Source organism: Marmota marmota, unplaced genomic scaffold (genome assembly GCF_001458135.2).
Source record: "Marmota marmota marmota unplaced genomic scaffold, marMar, whole genome shotgun sequence".
Taxonomy (NCBI): Eukaryota; Metazoa; Chordata; class Mammalia; order Rodentia; family Sciuridae; genus Marmota; species Marmota marmota.
The window spans coordinates 2,866,073-2,886,576 of record NW_026000051.1 but is presented as its reverse complement, the minus strand read 5'-3'; the positions used below and the strand labels follow the sequence as shown (position 1 = coordinate 2,886,576).

Below are 20,504 nucleotides of genomic sequence, written 5' to 3'. Positions count from 1 at the left end.
GCAGGGCTCGAGCGAGGCGGCCGCACGCAGAACAAACAGAATTTTTTTTTGCAACTAGAGGGGGAAGCACAGAGCTAAAAATAAAACGAAAAGATCAGTATCTGTCAGCCTGACAGCTGATTGGCTGCTCGGAGATGCATATAATTACCAGCACCCGGCGCCGGGGAGGCAAAGCCGGGAGAAACTGCTGAGACGAGGTTAGGATTTAACCTTTAAATTCTGGAGCCACCGAAAGCGAGGGGAGGACGACGGGCGTCGGTGCTAATGAGGCTGGGGGCGGGCGGGGCGGGGGCGCCGGGTCGGGGTCAGGTCCCGGCTCCCGGGGGCCTGGGCCGCCGCCTCCGCCGTGGGACTGGGCAGCCTCCGATTGGGCGGCCCGGAGGCGGGGGCCTTCTCCCCGCCCCTGGAGGTGGTGCCTGCCGGGAAGCCGGGGTCTCACCTGGGCGGGAGCGAGGGGCTGCGGGCCGGGCCGGCGCACCATGAGGCCCACCCTGTCCCCACCCACATTCCTCCACCTGTCCCTGCCTGGTGTCAGTTTCTGCCACCCGTGGGGGGGGGGCTCCTTCCTGCACCCCGAGTCACCCGTCCCTGGCTGTGTCCTGCCCCACCCGGGGAGTGGGGGCACTTCTGCACCTCTGGGTTATCCTGGGTCCCAGGGAATAGACCAGAACCGTGGGGCTGGAGGATGCTGTGCCCTCCCTGAACCCCAGTGACTTCACTTGTAAAATGGGGTGGCCATGGCAGGCCCTCCTGACCCTCCGCAGGCGCCAGGCGTGCTTTGGGCCTGTGGGGCCTTGATCCTCCTGCCCAGCCAGGAGCCAGGGCTCTGGGCTCTAGAAGAGCAGAGAGTTGCTGCCTCTGCTTTGGCACTGCCCTCCCCCAGGGGACAGTGGGGACCCAGTGAGCTGGTGTCTGGGTTGCAGCCTAGTAAGTGGCACCTGCTGGGAAGGTGAAGGGAAGGTCTTGGGGCTCCTGGAATACCCCCTTTCTCCTGGCTAGGCCTTTGTCCAGCTGGGCCAAGCCTTGACTCTCCTGTGCCTTGGTGCTCTAACTTCCCTACCATGTCTCGACGACCTCCGGAAGCGCTCCCTGGGTTTCTGACCCTCCTAGGCCCTGATTCTTGGCCCTGCCCAAAGGACTGCGAGCCCCAGGAGGTCAGGAGCCATGTGTGTCCAGTGCCTGGCCCAAGGTGCTTGGCAAGTGTGACATCAGAGCCTCTGCTCTGGGGCCTGGGAGCCAGCAGAGGCAAGAACCACGGTGGCCCCATTGCCCAGGCTTGAGGCAGACAGTGGCCTCAGTTGGCGGAGAGCCAGCTCTTGCCAGCACATCCCAGGCCCCAGATGCCACAGAAGGCCTGGCTTGCCCGGTGTCCTCTTAGGCAGGAAGCCGGTCCCAGCCCGTGTTGCCCATTTCTAGGAAGTTTCGGGGTGCGACTGCCCAGTCTTGGCCTCTCCCTGCTGGATGGGACAGTGGGTAGGGCTGCCACGGAGTGCTGGGACCTAGCCAGCCAGGCTGACCTGCAGGGGAACTGCCCTGAGCTCCTACTGGGGTCAGAAGCAAAAAGCAGGTGGGGAGGGGGGAGGAGGCAAAGACTCCTGGTCCACCCTAGCCTGGCCGTGTGTCTGTCCACCTTGAGCACTTGTCAGGGATCCCTTGAAGCCCCTCAACAACCCCTAGGAGGTGGGGCTGTGGTTACCTGCACTTTCAGATGAGGAAACTGAGGCACAGAGTTAAGTCAAGTGCCTGGGGCCTGAGGCCAGTGAGGACCGAGCCTGGATCCCCCCAGTCCATCCAGAGGACAGGCCCAGCAGCCCTGCCTGTCGGGTACAGATAAAGCGAGGCAGAGGGAGGAGGATGTTCGGGGACCTCCCTGTGACCTGGGCTCAGCATCTTGGGAATGTTTTAGTGTGTGGCGTGCAGGGGGTCCCCTCTGGCGCCTCTTTGAGGGGTCTCAGGAAGATTTAAACCTGCTTCTCTATGGTTCTGGACGTCAGGTTGGTGTTGGATGTGACAGGGATAAACTGGTTCCCAGGCAGCCAGGTTTCCTTGGGGTCATGGTGATAGAGATGGTAACAGAAGCAGCTCCCACAGACTGAGCGTTCACCCTGTGCCTGGTGATGGACTCGGCCTCGGCTTGGACACTCATCTGGAGCCTCACCATCACCCAGAGAGCACTCTGGGGCCTCTGCTGTTTCCTTATACCCTGTGTCTCAATCTGTTTGTCTCCACACTCATTGTCACCTCCTGTTAGGCATGAACCTGGAGAGAGTCCCAGTCTGGCCTCTCCCATTCATTGCTGAGTTCCCAGCACCCAGAGTCAGTCTGGTGTAGAGAAGCTGCATGATGCAGTTTTGTTAGATGCATTTCAGATGAAGAGACTAAGGGTCAGGGAGGACACATGGCTTGCTAAGAGGAAGCCCTGGATTTGTTTAGCCCAAGGAGCCAAATTTCTGACTAACCCCCTCACGTGGCCACTTGGGAGATCCCTCCCATCCCCTGAGAGGTGCCTGCTGTCTTCTCAAGCCTCCCACTAAAACCAGTGAGGCAGACTGGATCTGCCCCCGGCCTCTTCCCTATTTTCCTGGGTACTGAATGGCAGTTGGCCAGAGTCAGCTCGGTCTTGGGGACGTTCTCTCCTCCAGACTCACCCAGTTTGCCTTTTTTCGTGTGTGTGACCTGATTCAGATTTCCCATCTTTGTCCCTTGGGTCCCCTTCTGCACCTGACCTTGCTGCATGATTTCCTGACCCAGGCAGATCATGCCTGAGGTTGGTCACTGTTGCTTTTCTCTCTCGTGGTTCTGGGGTAGCATCCAGGGTCTCCGTGAGGCCAGAGGTTATAAATCAGAGCCCTGATGGTTATGCTTAAGAGTCGGCTCTACCACTGAGTGACCCTGGCGGCCTCGTTGAACCTCTCTGAGCCTTGGCCGTCCTTTGTGAAATGGAGACAGGTTGCCGTGAGTTCAGTTGAGTTGGTGTGTGGAGGCCGTCTCCCTCCGCCTGGCCGGAAGAGCGGTGCCGTCCCTTGTGCTTTGCCCAGTGACAGATGCATGTTCAGAGTAACCTGTTCCTAGGCTATTTTACCTTTGTGAAAATATCGAGTTCACTTATGCAAACTTAAATGGCCTCTAGGCAATAGAATTTTTTTTTTTTTTTGGTACTGGGGATTGAACCCAGGGGCAATTTACCACTGAGCCACATCCCAGCACCACTCCCCCCCCCCTTTTAAATTTTGAGACAGGGGTCTCACTAAGTTGCTAAATTGCTGAGGCTGGCCTCAAATTAGTGATCCTCCTGCCTCAGCCTCCTGAGTTGCTGGGATTCCAGGTGTGGCCACTGCACCTGGCCAGGCAATATAATCTCATGGGCCCATGTCTTTCAGGTGGTCCATCGTTGACTGAAACACTGTTATGTGGCACATGGCTGTCCCACTGTGCCCTGCCACAGGGGTATCCTGAACATGGACTTTAGAGTCTGCGATTTTTAATCTGTCTTACATGAATGTCCCATGTGTTTTGGTCAATGTCTCTGCAGATGAAAAGCCCCTAACAGGCTCTCTCGAAAGACCACGACCCTCTGTGGGCAGCTGACATCTGCATGGCTGGCCTGGCTGCCAGGTCCTGGGCTCGGCAGGAAGGCAGGACCCCTGGAGGTCACCCCCTCTTCACCTGGCCCTTTGGCAATCGGTTTTCAAATATCCTGAGTTCCTGGTCCAGGCCGTGCTGGCCCCGCCGTGCTGGCCCACTGAGGGGAGTTGGGCCGGTGTCGGTCCTGTCTTGCGCAGATGTCAAGTTTCCTTTTTAGAAAACAAACAAACAAACAAACATGTTTTCCATTACCAATGTCCCCCCATCCTCTTACTTTAAGAGTTGTTGGTTGTAAAAGAATCCTGGTGAACACGGGAGCGCATGAGCACCTGCCGCTGGCCCATGTTGTGCTCGGCTATCTCAGAAAGCCCTAGGCCCCAATGCCCCGCTGTGGGCAGGTCTGTGATCTGGTGGTGCCCACCTTGCCCCCAGGGCATCCCCCAGGCCTCCTCGAGGCGCTGCTGGCCGGTGATCATTTCCTGTGCGAGAAGATGAACCGCTGAAGGTCCTGCAGGAAGGAGGGCCCTCTGTCACCCTGGGCTGGGCTGTGCTGGCCGCAGGCCCTGGCACAACCCGAGGAGCCACACGGCAGGCGGAGGCACGCGTCTCCTGGGGGAGGCGGACTCTTCAAGGGAGCAGCGAAAACGGGGCAAAGCATGGGCCGTCACGCTCCAGGCCTCCGGGAGAGCCCAGGCCTTGCCTGATGGAGCGCCCTGGCCGCATGGACACGAGAGCGGGGTCCTTCACTGTGAGCTCGGTGAGCCGGGTCGTCCCTCAGGGCAGGCTGTCTCAGGGTGCCCTGGAAATCCCGCGGCTGCCCTGGGTGTCCCGCACCTCCCTGGCAGGGCTCTGGATCCGCCCTCCTGATACCCAGGCCCCAAGATACACCAGTCCCCAAATATGTGCCCAGAGGTGACCACGGCGAGCGGCAGTGTCCAGGGACTGCAAACTGCAGAGCCCTGTGCCTGCTGCTCTGGGCGCCCTCACCCTGGCCCCTGGTGAGGTGGAGCCGGTGGGGGGCTGCGCCCCATGGACGAGCCTGGCCGGATGGAGGGAGGCGCCCAGGGCTCCTGCAGCTTCCTGGCCGCAGGCCCCTCCTCTCCTGCAGGTTTCAGCAAGAGTGAGTGTGTCTGAGGCTGGCGTCGGCAGACTTCCCCGCAAACCTGCCCACAGGAGCCCACATGCCATCCCCAGGGACAGCCTGCGTGGAGGACGTGGGCGAGGATGTTTGCACCGGGCCCTTCCCACCCGCGGCCTGTGACCACCAGCCCTGTCCTCTGCGCTGCCCGCTGGCCCCGGCAGGGGTGGGGAAGTCCTTACTATTTTTTTTTCTTTTTTCAGGGCTGGGGCTGGAACCCAGGGCCTGGCTGTGTTAGGCAAGGGCTGCGGGTGGGCCACATCCCAGCCTGTTTCTAGAGAAAGATAGGAAAGTAGGGGACCCCTCCGGCCAGTCTAAGGGAGCAGCACCCTTCTACGGGGCAGATTGCTGAGGGCGTCCTCTCCTGGTTCCACCGCCCGGCTGCTGCCTGTTTGCTGAGCAGTGAGCTGCTGGGGTCATCCAGGGCCACTCAGCTCCCAGCTCCTGAGAGTGAACGGCCGGCCAGGCTGACATCCCTGCCCAAGACACCGTACCCCGTGTTGCCTGGGGCAGCCTGGCCTGCGTAAAGGTGTAGTGACCCCTGGGGACTTTGAGGGGCTGTACATATGTAGAGAGCCTTGGAGGGCCCCAGGATACCCAGGCTGAGAAGCACTGGCAAAGCCGGTTGTTGGGGGGCAGCTCTTTGACACCCCTTGGCCATTCTCACCTTCTGTCAGGGAAGTCCTCGCAAAGCTGGGTGCCCAGGGTCTTTCTGAGTGTCATTCACCCTGTGTGACCCTGGGGAGTTGGCTTCTGCTCTCTGACACCGGGTGCCACTGCACCTAGCTGGGCACTTGCAGCCTGGGCGTCTTGGCTGGTGCCACCCCAACCTCAGCGCCCAGCTCCCCCGCATCGGCCATGACCATCACACTGGATCTGGGTGATGAGAGGGAGGCCAGCAACCAAGACGGCTCTCAGGAGCTTCAGCTGGGGCCCCTCTGAGAAGCTGTCTGAGGGGGACAGGGAGCCTGGGAGGGGGACAGGGAGCCTGGGAGGGGGACCGGAAGGCACGCAGCCAGTGATGAGCAGCGGCTGAGGCTGCATTGAGAAAGCGGTTCCAGGGCGCCCAGCTCCGTCTGCCCTGAGCCACCTCTGGATGCTGCTCATAGGGATTCTGCTGCGGTGGACCTGGGGGCGCTCCCGGTGATACAGGTGCTGGGCCGGGGCCGGGTGGGGACACTGGGCAGCAGTGTTATCATGGGTTCTCTCCCATCCCTGTGCCCACTGGGCTCTGGTCAGAGGGAGGTGGGCTGGTCACTGGTGTCTGGAAGAAATGATGGTTCTGGAAAAGCTAGAGAGCCCGCAGGTCCTTGCCAAGAAAGCCAACGCAACACGAGGGTAAAAATCATGTTTTTAACACAAAAAAGAGACCTCTGCCTTCCAGCAGGCGGGGCGCCTGCTCCCACCCACGCAGCCCAGGGGCCTGAGGAATGTGGCCTCAGCCGGCCTTCCTCCCCGAAGGCCGGGGATTCACTCTTAAAAAGTTCCCTACAAAATGAGTTTTCTCCATCCGCCTATTTCCAGGCTGCTTTAAGATCGTCGTAGTCACATCCCTCTGAGAAACACCCACCTCTGGGCCCTGGAGCTCAGCTGGCAGCAAACACCAGGGACAGAGAAGACCCCTGGGGGTGCTCAGCGGCCCCCGGGTCACCTGGCTGCTGAGCTCCTGAGAGCTAGGGCTTCCAAGATTGGGGATTCCGACTTGAACCCCCAAATGGACAGAGGTCCATGGCCAGTCGCTGGTGCAGAGCCCTGACCACGACCATTGGGTGAAGTGGTGGGACAGAGGTGGCCCAGGGCCAACCAGACCCTTTGCCTTAGCTGGAAAAGGAGCTGAGAGAGGTCCCATCCTGGCAGACCAACCCTCTTGTCCTTTATCAGATGCCACCAGTCATACTCAAGTGCTCTAGGAACCAACCTCTGTGACACTTTGGGTATGTGTCCCAAAGAGGTCTCTGAGGCTCTGATACCGAGTTCCATGGCCAAAGACTCCTGAGAAATGGAGAGTCGAGACAGCCGCCTCCTTGCTGGGCAGGCTCTGCCTTGATAGGTCCTCGGCCTGGGATCGCCAGCAGGAGGTGAGTCCCCGTCTGCCTGAGCTGACAGTGGCTTTCCAGAGCCTAGCCTGGGGTCTGTATGCCAGGGAACACACTCTGGGAACCCAGTCAATGGAAGGCCTTCACAACTAAAAAGTCTTTCTGTTTCTGTATTAGTCACCTCCTGCTGCGTAACAAATCACCCCAAACTTAGCAGTTTAAAACAATAAACATTTATTATCTCAGTTTCTGCGGGTCAGGAATTCAGACGTGGTCCAACGGGCTAGTCCTACTGTGGTCTTTCCTGAGGTTGCAGTGAAGCTGTCAGCTGCTGCTGGAGTCGTCTGAAGGCTTCTTCATGACTCACTCACATGGCTGGTATGAAGGTCTCATCCCTTGCAACTTGGATTTCTCCATGTGGCTGCTCAAGTTTCCTCCCAAGAAGTTTCCTCCCCAGAGTGAGTGATGCAAGACAGCAAGACTGAAGCCCCAAGGCCTTTTATGACCCAGCCCTGGATGGCAATATGCATATGGTAATTTCCTCGAATCCTATTGGTCACACAGTCCAGCCCTGATCATTGTGGGAGGAGACTAGGCTGGCTGTGAATGTCAGGAGATGGGAACCCTTCAGAGACCATCTTGGAAGCTGGCCACCATGGTAACCATCGCTTCGTCCCCACAGTTGGCTTGCTGCCATTCAGTGGACACAAGTGACCTGAGCGGAGCTGTTAACCTGTGTTGGGAAGAGAAGAGGAAGAGGCCAGGAATCCCCGGGCCTCATCCAGCTCAAGTAACAAGAGCAGGGGTAGCACAGCCCCGCTGTCGGGGCCTCAGTCTTGACCAGGTCAGGGCATCGTGCCCTGCCTGCCCCGAGCTCTCAAGCAGCCTGCTCCACCTTTATCTCTAGGTCAGCTCACTCGTTTCTACGAAGTGCATGAGGTGTGTAATATTTGGGTCATGCAGCTCCATCCACGAAGGCAGCTCTCTTCTGGAAGTTCTGAGACACGGTTGGTGACGGTGAGCCTTGTGGGGGCGATGAGCGCAGAGTGAACTTAGGATGGACAGATGCCAGCGATGAGCAAATAATAAATAGATGAAATACTCATCTCATCTCCAGGAGGGGGTTAAGTACATTAGCAAGGCGAGGAGTCGGCGAGCCAGGGGACCCTGGGGTGGCCGGAGCCTCACTGCTGCTGTGAAAACGGCCACATCTCTAGCTTGGGACAGAGAGGGCTCCCTGGCCGGGAGGCTGAGTGGTACTGAGCAAGCGCCTGGCACCCAAACGTGTGTGTCCCAGGCTGACCCTTGGTCATTGGCTGTGCTGCCCAGGCAGGTGACTCCACAGTCCTGTGTACCTGCTGCAGAGTTGGGCAATGTGAAATGAGGATTCAGAGGGATCACCCCCATAGGGGCTCCAGAATGTGGGTCACCAGCTGCTGGCACCCCAAGTGTGAGGGAGCCTTATAAAAGGAGTCTTATTGCCTGAAGGGTACAATGACAGAGTAGATCCCCACTCTCAGGACAGACCTTCCGTGCTGCCTGGGCCTCCTGCAGTGGTGACCCCAGAGCCTGGAAGGAGCGCAGCCCCTCCTCGGCTGGGAGCATGTAGAGGCACGGAGCCTGCCCAGCCCCTTCCTGTCCTGTTGGGGCACGATTTTCAAGACAGGGAGCATCCTGGGTGTGTTTTGGCCTTGGGAGTCTCAACACACTCCACAGGACTTAGGGCAACTCTGAGTTTGCTGTCCCAACAAAGGGACCAGGCACGGAGACAACACTCAGAGGACAGGGTGCAGGAGCCAGGGCCTGATCCTGCAGCCGCGCGGGGCCTGGGCATCAGCATGGAGGCCCTGAGGCTCCACCCCTCAGAGCTGTGTGACTGTGGGTAAATTCCTCAGCCTCCCTGGGCCTGAGTTTCCTCACACATCAACTTCCAAGTTGGGCTTGAGAACTGCTCCTCAGTCTGTTCTGGGGACTCGGAGCTGGCCATCAGACAGTCCCGTTTCATCTCCTTGGCTTGTTGGTATCCATTAATAAAGAGGCAGAGGAGGAGGAAGAGGAATCATTCCTACAGCAAAAACAACACAATCCAGACGTTCCCCAGTAACTTGTCTTTACCCCCTTCTCCAAGCTTTAAGGGGAAGAGTGGAGGGGGCTAGGGATGTGTCGGCCCTGGGGCTCAATCCCCAGCACTGGAGAGAGACGGGAGGGAGATTTGCAATTTCCAAATGGTTCTTGGTTCCCTGGACTTGAAGCTCTCTTCCTCTTGGCCTCTGCCCCTTGAGGAGACCGGAGCCTCATGAGCGGTGGGAAGGAGGGGGCTTCAAGTCCCCGCTGTGTGGCATGGAGGCCCCGGCAGGCGGCTCTCTCTAGAAGATGTGCTGTGGGCATCTTGGCTACACGCTCCCAGCTGCCACACCCAGGTCACATGTGGTGGGCAGCCTGGCCAGCCACACCGGCCTCCACAGTGGGATCCTGGGCCAGCTGCCCCTGGGCCTCAGGGTCCTCATCCGTAAAGTGAGGACACTGTGGGCCTAGGTGACCTCAGCTCTTCCCAACGTCGTGGACACTGTCCCCGGGGCTCCAGCTGTATGCAGGGGTGGTGTCGGGGCGGGGGCCTTGCTGACCCTCGTCGGCTGCCTCACGCTGGCCTGGCAGGGCCGGGCTCAGAGTGGCCTCAGGCTGCAGGAGAGCCCAGTGCCAGGCCCAGCTGCCAGGCTGCCATGTGAAACGTGTCCTGTTGGTGGCACTTTGGCGTGGCTCCAGTGTTCCGGTCTTGGATCATATTTGATCTGACCGTGAACGTGAGTTCTGTCTCTCTTCCTATTTGGTTCTCTTTTGCTTGAGGAACTCTCGGTGCTAAACTTGTCCTTGTCCTTCCCCACATGAACCCTTCTGCGGCTCTCACTGCCCTCAGAGGAGGTCCCCAGCTGGGAGTGGCCCCCAGGCCTTTCTGGGGCCTGGCACAGCCTGGTCCCCACCTGGGGCCTCCCTCTCCCCAGACAAAACAAGCCGACCTTTCTCTTCCTCAGGAGGGTCCCTGAGTGTCACTTCCTCCTGGAAGCCCCCCTCCAGTCTACCCCCTGACCTCAGTTCAGGCCCGCCCTCCTGGTCACTTCCTGGTCATTTCCTGGTCACTTCCTGGTGGGGATCCTCCTGTGCCCATCCCCACCCTGGAGACAGGATGCCTCAGGCACAGGGCAGGGTGGGGGGGCCTGGAAGTGTCTCCGAATGAGTCCAAGACTCAGACCAAAAACACCCTGTTGACTCTGGGACGGGGTTGCCACCAGGTCACTGGAGCCCGGGAAGGATCGGTGGCCGACACCACCTGCTTCCTCGGGCCTGCTGCTCGGGCAGTGAAGGGGTTAAGTGTTTCTGCGGCAGCTCCCTCTTCCGGGCCGCAGCAGCCCGGGCTGGCGAGGAATGTTTGCCCTGCAGCGCTGGAGGGGGGGAGGGAGGAGCCGGCGGGGTGGGACCCGCAGGCCCCAGGCCAGGCTCCCCCATTGAGCAATAGGCCACCGGTTCCTGTAAGGCCAACCCTCCCTCTTCCCGCCCTGCCGGCTTCCTCCTCCCCTAGTCACGGTGGGAGGTGGAGGGACCGAGGCCCCAGAGCCTGGAGGTCAGAGGTGAAGGAGAGGGACTCCCAGAGAGTCAGGGAAGGGGTTCAGGAAGCTCAGCCACCCGGCCCAGAGACGGCTGGGCCTTGCCCAAGGTCACACAGTAAGATGCCCGTGAGCTGGGCCCGAGCTGTAGGTTTGGCTTTTTTGTTCCCATAGCACCAGACTGCAACTCAGACACACCGCGGAGGTCACATGGCCACCAGCTGGGGAGCTCAGAACCACAGGAGACCTTCTCCCAACCCAAGGCAGAGACTGGGCCTGGCCTCTTCTCCCAAACCCCAGGATCCCGAGAGCCCAGAGGTTCCCACTGGGTGGGGAGAGCCCCCCGGCACTGCCACTGCCCAGCCAGCCTTGGGGACACTGCTCACCCCCGTCCCTTGCCTTCCGGGGTGTGAAGTACAGGCACCAGGGCCAAGCTTGAGCTGGTCCTCCAAAGCTCCTGGGTTCTCTCCCTCCTCCCTCCCTCTGTCCTTCCAGCCAGGACCTTCCTGGGTACGGTGCCCCTGGGCCCTGGGGGGAGCTGTTTCTCTCCCCACCCGGCTCCACCCTCCCAGCTCTCCGGGCCTCAGTCTCTTCCTGTGGGGGGACTTCACGAGGTGGGTGGGTGGGCTTGGCCACCTTCAGGCTTTGCTGAGGCTCTGAGCCACCTGGTCCCACAGGTGCCCCGTCGGTGGGGACCTGCTCGGGGTCTCCCATGCTGGCCTGGCCTGGGCCTCAGCACCCAGGGAAGGTCTGCTGTTGGGAGGCCACAGGTAGCTGAGCCAGAGGGAGCTTCTGGGACCCCAGGGCAGTAGGCACTCATGGGCTGGTTGGGCCATCCCTGGGTGCTCAGAGTCACACTACCTGTGGGACAGAGAGAATCAGGTAAGTGGGAAAACCGTGCTCACAATACCCGGCTCCACCTACCTTCCACTCTGCCCCCATTTATTGAGCACTTACTGCATACCAGCAAAGAACTAAGTGCTTTCAAGACAGATCTACCTTAATCCAACAGCCACCCCTCAGGAATGGGGACCCAGATGCTGCGGCTGGGAAGGGCCCCCAAGGACAGATGGATAGACAGAGGGCGATGCCTCCCCCTCCCAGGACCTGCGGGCTGTGTGGCATCCCACCTCCTCCCGAGCATGTTTCCTTTAAGAAACCAGAAGATTGATTTCCTGGCAGGCTGTGCCGAGGAGCCCGTCCAAATGGTTTGCATGTCTGCATTTTTTACTGCTCCGTTTAATATGTATGCAAATACCGGCCGGCTGCGCCCGCCGCTGCAGTCACACGCGGCGCCCCATTAAAGCGGCCGTCCTGGGCGCGCGCCTCATTCGAGGCGACGGGCTCGGCGGCCCTGATAGATGGGGTGTGGGGACGGAGACAAATGACGGGCTTTGCAATTTCTTTCTCTCTTTTTCTTGGGGGGGGGAGCAGGGGGGTTGGAGCCTGGGAGCCCACAGAGGAGATTTAAATATATGCAAATTTGTTTGTGGGTTTGGGGGGCGGGATGTAGAGACCTGAGCCAGAGCGGACAGACGGGTTTCCTGGTGGCAGTGGCTGGGGGAGCCAGAGAGGCGCGGAGAGCAGGCTCGGCCCAGGGAAGGAAGGACTCGCGGCTTTCAGACCCCCCTCCCCACCCACCCGCTGGGGACCCTATAGGTATGATGTCATCCTCCGTCTCACCCTAACCGGAGGTGGCCAGCGTCACACCCACTGTGCAGATGGCGAAGCTGAGCTGGGGACAGAAGCTCCTTGGGAAGGGTCACAGATGAGCCTCCGTGAAGCTGGGACTCCCTGGCGGCCCACCTGTGACCCCCAGGGTCCTCGGCCACCTCTCCTGCGCTGGGAGCTTTAAAGGAGTCTGTCCTGTTTCTCAGGGTGTCGTGAGGGCAGAGGGCGAACAGAGAAGGCTGCAGCCTGGGGAGAGGCCCGGGCCCACAGCACCCAAGACCCAGAGTCACCCATCTGCAGGTGTGCAGTGTGTGTCCCCAGACTGTGGCGAGTGTGCCCGTGAACCTCTGCTGAGCGGGTGCCAGGGTGTGCACAGGATCGTGGGAGTGTGTGAGCTCCGCTGTGGGTCCCGGTGTCTGGTGAGCACGGGGCTATGTGTACCTGCCTGTCAGTGTGGACACACGGGTCAGTGCACATGTGCCTGTCAAGGTGACAGCAGCCCAGAGCGCGTGTCCTGGGGCTGGAGACAGCGGGAGCCCCAAACCCCAAGGACTGCCCGGGCCTCCCTCCTCCCTTCTCCCCTCCCCAAGGGCCTCTGCCCCTCAGCGGCGGAGTGGGGTGACACCCAGCAAGCAGCAGGAGTAGGGAGGGGAGGACCCCGGAGGCTCAGGCACTGGGAGTCAGGGCGCAGCCCCACCTGAGGGGAGCCGAGGAGCTCTGGATGGGCGCCAGGGGCCACCCTCCCCACCCCCCCCACCCCAGAAGCTCTCTGTGAGGGTGACATCTCTCCGGCATTCACAGATTCTTCACTTAAAGTGCCCTCCCCTGGATGGGGGAAGTGGCCCTCCTCAGGGTGGGAGGAGGGTGTCCACAGGGTGCAGTGACATCCCGTCCCTGTGGGAGGAGAGAGCCTGGGCTCTGGGATTGGCCCCCCTGGCCTCCCGGGCCCTGTCCCTGCACCTGTCTCTGTTGTCCAAAGGGAGGCAGCCGGCCCTGGTCCTGAGCCTGTCTGGAGGCGGGACGTGGTGTGTGTATGTGTGTGCCGCAGTGCCCCGGCCGGGGGACACACACTTCTGGATTGCAGAGCACTGCGCTGGGGGGGCCTGGAGTCTCGGCAGCTGCCCCTGGCTTCTCAGGCCCCCAGGCCTGGCCCACCGGAGACCTGTCTCTCTGTCTGTCCTTGCCCTGTGGACCCCGTGGGCACTGCGGGTCCCCGGCTCCACCTGGAGATGCTGGCCTGCCCCACCCCCCGCCCACAGCAGCCAGGCCAGTCCTCACACTGGTCCTCCCGAGGCCTCGTCCCCCCTTGGCCGGCCCCATCCACGTCACCCTCCGGCCTGGGTCCTCGGGCCTCCCCTCCTCTCCCCACTCTTGTCTCCCCTCTCGGTGCCCGTGGTGGCCGCGTCCCAGGAGCCACTCTCTGGCAGTGCCCTGGCTGTCCTCCCTGCTCACAGCCCCAGCCCCCAGGACCATCGTGACCCCCCGCCCGCTCCTCACCTTCACCACCATCCCGCCTCCCACCTGCCTTGGGACCCACCTGTGTGTCCACGGCACCTGCCCCCAGGATCCTAAGCCCCAGGGAACCTGGGCTGCAGGGAGGGGGAATCCTGGTGTCCCCTGAACGTCCAGTCCAGGCTCAGCAGGATCCCTGGTCCTCCTGTGGACTGCGGTCCCTTCACCCTGCAAAGCCCAGCAAATTGAGACCCCAAGTCCCCTTAACTCACCTGCGCTTGGAGGTGGCCCGTCCCTCTGTGGGCCTTGTCTTGAGGTCCCTGTCATATAACTAAGGCACCCAGCGGCCTGTGCCCAGGGGCGTCACTGCTTTAAGAAAGACCTTTCCGGGGTGGGACACCCTCCGCCCTCCAGAGCACCCCTGGAGAGTCAGCCCCTGACCCCGGCCTCAGTCTGGAGGCCCACGGAGTGGGGAGCTGGGGACAGGCAAGGAGCCCCAGGTCAGGCAAGTTCCCCTCGGCCAGCAGCGCCCTTCCCCTGCTGCAGGAGGGCATCCCCATGTGGGCGGCACCCAGTGGCTGCACAGTGTCCAGCTGCACAAGGGACAGGCGGGCAGATCCGTGGGGCCTGGGCCGTGGCCATGGGGGCTTGGCCATTCCTGCTCCGGGTCCTTCCTCCCCACCTTCCTCCCCAGATGGTGGGGCTGGGACCTAGGCGGAAGCCACCTTGGCTCCTGCTGCTCTGGCCGAGGAGCCGAGAGCATCTGCGCCGCCCCTTTCCTGGTGGCACTCATGGTGGGCGCTGGGCCTCCCCGGGAGTGCGGGGCAGCTGGTCTCCCTGGTTCTGAGGGCAGCCGGCACAGCCAGGCCAGGGCTGGGGACAGCGGCTAAGTGCAGACGTCTATTTTCCTGAGCTGAACAAGGAGGACCCGGCCATGTGGGAGGGCTTCCTCCAACTGCTTGGGTAGGAAAGCTGAGGCCCATTAGGTGGCTCCCACGGCCGGGTCCTCGCTGCCCGAATCAGGGCTTTCCTAGAAAGCAGTGATTTAACTGGACTAGTATTTGGGGGGCACCTGGGCCATCCTTGCCCTTGTGGGAACAGAACAGGCATAAACCTGGCCTTCCAGAGCCCACATGGGGAGACGGATGTCTGCAACTCAGTACTGTGAGCTCCGGTGACAAGTGTGTTCGGGGTCACAGGGCTTCACAACCCAGAGACTTCCACGTGGACAATGGGGGGAAGGGTGTCCAGAAAGATCCCTGAAGAAGTAATGTTTAAGGTGATAAAGAAGCTATGTGGGAGGTAGAACTGAAGGGGGGCAGTGGGGTTGGATGGGAAGCCCATTCCAGGCAGGGGGAGCAGCAGGTGCAAAGGGCCTGTGGCTGACGGGAATGCTGCGTGCTTGAGGGGCAGCAGGGTGATCCTGGTGACTGGAATGTGATGAGTGGGGGAAGAAGGTTGGGGATGGTCAGTGGGAGTCAGTCCCCACAGTGTCCAGCAGCCTGTGAGAGTGTGGTAGACTGTTTTCTGCTGGCAGTGGGGAGCCACAGATGGTTTAGTATACGCACAGACATCCTGGTGGTGTTGAAGGCAATGAGGATAGGTGATCATGGTAGGAAGCATTCAGCAGGTGCTCACTGTGTGTCGAGGACCATTCCAGCCATTTCACAGGCCAAGGGAAAGGGCTGGGGGGGCAGTGACTTCCAAAGTCCCTGGTGAACAGCCGCGGTGGGGCTCTCACCCTGCATGTCCTGCACACAAAGTTGCCCTGGTCTGGCTGTGGAAGCCCCGAGGCACCAGATGACACCCCCTCCTGCCCCCCAGGGTCCCGCCTCCTCCACACTGTGTCCCAGCCCTGGGTGGGGACTCCAGGTCACGGGCGGACAGGCCCAGCCGAGGTCCTGGGGAAGCTGGACAGCCAGGCTGCTCCCTGGGCACAGGTCCCGCTGGCTTGCCTGGACGTAAGGAGTGTCCCCGGGGCAGGCAGCACCTGCCTGCTGCCTCCTCCCATAGTTACAGGTCCAGGGACGGCAGGACTCCCAAGTCACCGGTGGCATTTGAGACATCTGCGCCTTCACTTATTTTTAAGGAAATGCAAATCAAAGCAGCTGATGTGCTGGGTGCTGGGTGCTGGGTGCTGGGTCGGGGGCGTAGCTCGCCTCCCAGGGGGAGGCCGTGGGCCCCATCCTCAGCACCAGAGAGGCCAGAAACAGAGCCAAAAGCCCTGCAGGGAGCTCCACCTCGACCTGTTAGGACCCCAGGGGGACAGAGGGGGTGACAGGCTGCCCCACGCACTGGGCTGGGAGTGTAAAATGGCGGGACCTTAAAACATCAAGAATAGGATCACCATGTGATGCGGCGCTTGTCCTTGTGGAAGCCTCGGAGAGAGATGGCGCACTCGCTGGGCAGCTGCGTCATTCCTGATGGCCAGGATGTGAGGCGCCGCGGTGACCCTGAACACACGGACACACAGAATCAGTGCGCGCCACAGAGTGTGTTCATTCACCAAAGGAGGGGACTGACACCCGCTCTAGCGCGCATGGGGACATTGTGCTAAGTGAAAGGAGCCCGTCACAAACGACCAGTGTGGCAGGGTCCTCCTCTGCCAGGGACTAGAGTGGCAAAGTCAGAGAGAAGGCAGAGAGGTGGCCGCCAGGAGCCGGAGGGAGATGGCAGGGCTAGTGCTCAGGGGACAGAGCGTCAGCTTTGCAGGGCGAACAGTTCCACGGATGGGCGGTCGGCGAGGTGGAGGCACCGCGACGAGAATGTACTTACTGCTGCTGTTACACACGCGGCGGTGGGCACTGAGCTCCACCGCGATCCCAGGGACTCAGGAGGCTGGGGCAGGAGGATCGCAAGATTGAGGCCAGTCTTGGCAGTTTAGTGAGACCCTGCTGCAAAATAAATTTTAAAAGATTCACGATGTAGTTCAGAGGTAGAGTGCTCCGGGACCGAAAAAAAGGAAAGAAAAAGTTAAGACGATAGGTTCTATGTTAGGTGCATTTTTCTACAATTAAAAAAAAAAATCCTTCAGTTCTCTCAAGTCCTGACAGCGGGCCTTCTTTAAAGGGGCATTTGTGGGGGATGGAATGCTAGGTGGCAGGTGACATTAGAGCAATTAGGGGTGACAGATGCTGGTATTCCTGGGCAAGGGACCTTGCCATTTTGAGCCTCAGTTTCCCCTGGTGACATGAGGACAATGAGGTGTCCTCCTCCTGGGGCCAGCAGGACAGGTCTGTGCTTCCTGCTCGGTGCTCCCCCAGCAGCTGGCCCAGGCAGCACACGCCACCTAGAGCCCCGAGCCCTGGCCACCCAGAGCCCCGAGTCCTGGTGACCTAGAGCCCTGAGTCCTGGTGACCTAGAGCCCTGAGTCCTGGCCACCCAGAGCCCCGAGTCCTGGCGGGTGTTGTGGGACCTTTGGGATTTGGGAACGTGAGGCCCTAGGTAAAGGGGAGGAGAGCCCTCGCTTCACCAGCACAGGGAATAGAGGCCGGGGGAGTCTAGAGACCTGCCCAGGACCTCAGCGTCCCCTGAACTGAACCAGGAGTCTCCTCAGGACCAGGGCCAGCCCTCGGCCGTGCCTGCGTCTGTATCTGTCAGCAAGGGCACTGTGCTGCAGTGACAAAGGAGCCCTATGTTGAAGTGCCAAGTAAAGAAAAGTGTGTTTTGCCAACAGCGAAAGCTTCTGAGTCCAGGTGACGCTGCAGGGCACTTGCCCTCCACGGGAAGACTCGGGGATCCAGGCCCCGCACCTGTGGGCCTCCACCTCCTGACCTCCGAGGCAGGGCACGCAGCATTATGTCACTTCATCCCACAGTGCCCCGACAGCACTGTCACATGGCCTTACCCCATGGCACAGGTGGCGGGTCCCAGAAAGGAGCAGAGCTGGTTGTGGTGAGTTCCACAAGTTGCACCATGAGGGTGCACAGGTGGCCCTTTTGAAATACAAACCAAGGCTTTCTGTTCCTCTCTGTCCTCAAAGTGTCCGGGAAGGCCCAGCAGCCCTGCGTTTCCAGCAGCCTCCCGCTGTCCCCTGTGTCTTCACGTGCAGGGAAATGGCCCCTCTGGGTGGGCATCAGGCTCCTCTGCTCCAGTGGGCAAGCCACCGCCTTCCCCTGTAGCTTCCTGTGTCACTGTGCGGAGGTCTCCAAGGGACAAACGCCTCTGGCCACAGGACAGGATGCTAAGGAGAGCCGCTGGTGGGCCCGGAACTGGACTGCAGGTGAGCTGTCTGTCCCAGGGGTTTAATGGGACACTGGGGAGGAGCAGCAGGGACCAGGACGACTGTTGGCTTCCCTGTGCCCAACGACCCGCCTGTACCCTTGTCCTGTGTGGTTTCCCATCTTCTCGTCTCCCCGAGAGCATCTCAGTGCCAACAGTTCTGTCTTGTCCACTTAAAATTTCTCTTTCCGGCCTGGGGCTGGGGCTCGGTGGTAGCGCACTTGCCTGGCATGTGTGAGGCACGGGTTCAAGTCTCAGCACCGCATATAAATAAATAAAATAAAGGTCCATTGGCAACTAAAAAAAATATTTAAAAAAATATTTTTCTTTCCTTTTTGGGGATCACGACACGGTTGTTTCTGACAATACTGTGCACCCCGTACCGTGAAACACATAAGGAAACCGAACAATAGTGAAACTGTGAGAAGGTAGAAATCCACCAGGTGTGGTGGCGCGCGCCTGTAACCCTGGCGGCTCAGGAGGCTGAGGCGGGAGGATCGAGAGTTCAAAGCCAGCCTCAGCAACTTAGCGAGGCTGAAATAAATAAAAATGAAAAATAAAAAGGGGCTGGGATGTGGCTCAGCAGGTAAGCGCCCCTGGCTTCAATCCCTGGTACCAAAAAAAAAAAAAATGTAAGAAGAGGGCCACGCCTCGCCCCGGGTCGCTCTGGGGGACCCTGCCGCTTGCCTGCCCCAGAAGCTGACCGGCTCTAAGCACGCCCTCTGCCATGGGCGGGATGGACACCTGCCTTTCTTGCTAAGGGTGGGGCGCGAACCCTCCCTTCGCAGTCGCCAGCCTGGCAGGGAGCAGGGTTTGGGACCAGCCGCCGGCTCCCCGGGGTGGCTCAGCTCACAGGGCCAGGCGGCCTCTTTGTCCCTCCACCTCCTCGCCCACCTTTGGCAGCCCTGACGTCCTCCAAGGCACAGCCTGGGCCTGGGAGTCTGCGTCTCCACCCACAGGACCTCAGGAGCCCCTGGGGGTGGCCCCAGAGCCCGGGGCTGGGCAGGGATGGGGGAGACACAGGTGGCAGGAACTCACGGGGACCCACGCGGCCCTGCTTCGACCCCTGGGGGACAACATCCACCAGGGAGTGACAGACATGGCCACGCCCCGCTGAGAGGCGAGTGCAGCAGCAGAACCACCACCACAGCACCCTGGCCACCCCCAGTGACTCCAGGACATGGTCACAAGCTTATGTGAGCCTTTGTTGCCTCCCCAAGAAACCCAGGGGATGGCTTGGCACTGAACAAGAGCAGGAAAGAGGTGAGAACCGTGACGTGGGTGCTACGTGGCTTCTTCAGGAGAGCAGGGTCTTGCTGGAGCTGCATTTTGGAGTCAGATGGATTGGAAAGTGGGCTGGTTTTGTCTCTTGCTGGCTGTGTGACCTTGGGCAGGTTGCTCACCCTCTCTGAGCTCCACTCCTCATGCACTCTGGGTACAGCCTCACCCACTTGGAGGGCTTGTTTGAAGGACAGAAGTATCCTCCTGAGCATCTGTTCTGTTTGTCGGCTGCCCTTGGAGTGGCAGCTGAGGGAGCAGGTTATGTAAGGAGGGAGAGTTCTGGAAGCTCCTAGTCATCGACTGTGGGGGGGGTTCACACTCTTTTTTCACACTTTTTCCTGCTTCTACCTGTTGTTGTTGTTTTTAATCTTTCTTAAAATAAACCCACCAGGTGGTCAACACTGCCTGCCCCTAGGATCAGCTTGAAACTCACGGCTTCAGGCCACAGGGTCCCTGGCCCTGGAAGAGCTGAGGGCAGAGCCAGAGGGCGGCCTTCCCAGGACAGCCCCCTCCCTTCTCCCAACAGGTAAGAACAGGCAGGAGCAGGCGCAGCCGCCCAAGGTGGCTCAGCTGGGGACAGCCAGGGCCCCTCCTTCCTCAAGGCCCCACCGGGTCCTCTAGGTCCCCTGTGGGAAGTTGAGGAAGCAGGTGAGGACCCTCCATGTCCTCACAGTGGACCTGGCCAGAGCACACCCCTGCACCGTCCAGCCACCTGACCTGGAGCAGGCCACACTGTGAGCCTCAGTTTCCCCATCTGTGGTTTGGGCAGCAGTCAGGCCTGGAGGGGTCAGGGGTGGGGAGGGTGGGAGGAGCCAGCGGGGTCCCAGGCCCCGCCCCTGGCACTAGTGGGTGACAGATGGCAGTGGCTGCTGGGGAGAGCAGCAAGAAGGGTCTTCAGGGAGTGGGGGCTGAAGGGAACCCTGGGAATGTCTTCCCAGAGGGGAAAGGACAGAGGGGCTAAGGTGGACGGGCAGGTCAGGTCTGGCCCAGGCCTGCCACCCAGGCTCCTCACCCCAAAGGCTGGGACCCTGGGAGAGTCCCCCTCCATCTGCAGGTCCCAGGGAACCCCACGGCTCTGTCTGCTGTGATGCACACACGGGTCTCTGTGGGCAGGGGACACTGTCCCAGCATCCTCTGTGACCCTCCTTGGGGACAGAAGTGCTGCAGAATTGGGGGTTGGGGCGGGAGGGGGCTGGGTGCCTGGGGCTGAGGAGGGGGCGCCTCAGCTCCTGCCTGGTGGGTGCCCATAGCTGGGGGTCCTCAGAGGAGCCTCCCAACGCCCAGACCCCAGACAGCGCCCTGGGGAGCAGGGCTCGCCACCGGGGACCTGAGGCTGCAAGCTGAGGGCCCGGCCCCGGGCTGGGGAGGCAGGTGTGGCCTCGGCCCAGCAGTTGGGCCCCAGGTCCTGGTCCTGGATGAAGGTCCCTGGTTCCGGTTGGGGGTGCCAGACTGCTGGGGCCACGCGCCTTGTTTTGAGTCGCAGCCGCGCTGACTGATGTGGTCACTCTTACTGACAGAGGA

General features: G+C 60.7%; 1 long non-coding RNA gene across 7 annotated transcripts; it reads left to right on the top strand.

The window, feature by feature from the left end:
• The first annotated feature begins 111 nt into the window (after positions 1-111).
• On the top strand, positions 112-8,808 carry LOC107152010. 7 transcript variants are annotated; one of them, XR_007351159.1, is made up of 4 exons: positions 112-197; positions 4,018-6,801; positions 7,006-7,292; positions 7,391-8,808. It is a non-coding gene; the product is annotated as an uncharacterized LOC107152010 (long non-coding RNA). The 7 variants fall into 7 exon arrangements; XR_007351160.1 differs by having other exon boundaries at positions 144-197; positions 3,533-6,801; XR_001504743.2 differs by lacking the exon at positions 112-197 and having other exon boundaries at positions 305-4,342; positions 4,694-6,801.
• Positions 8,809-20,504: the final 11,696 nt, after the last annotated feature.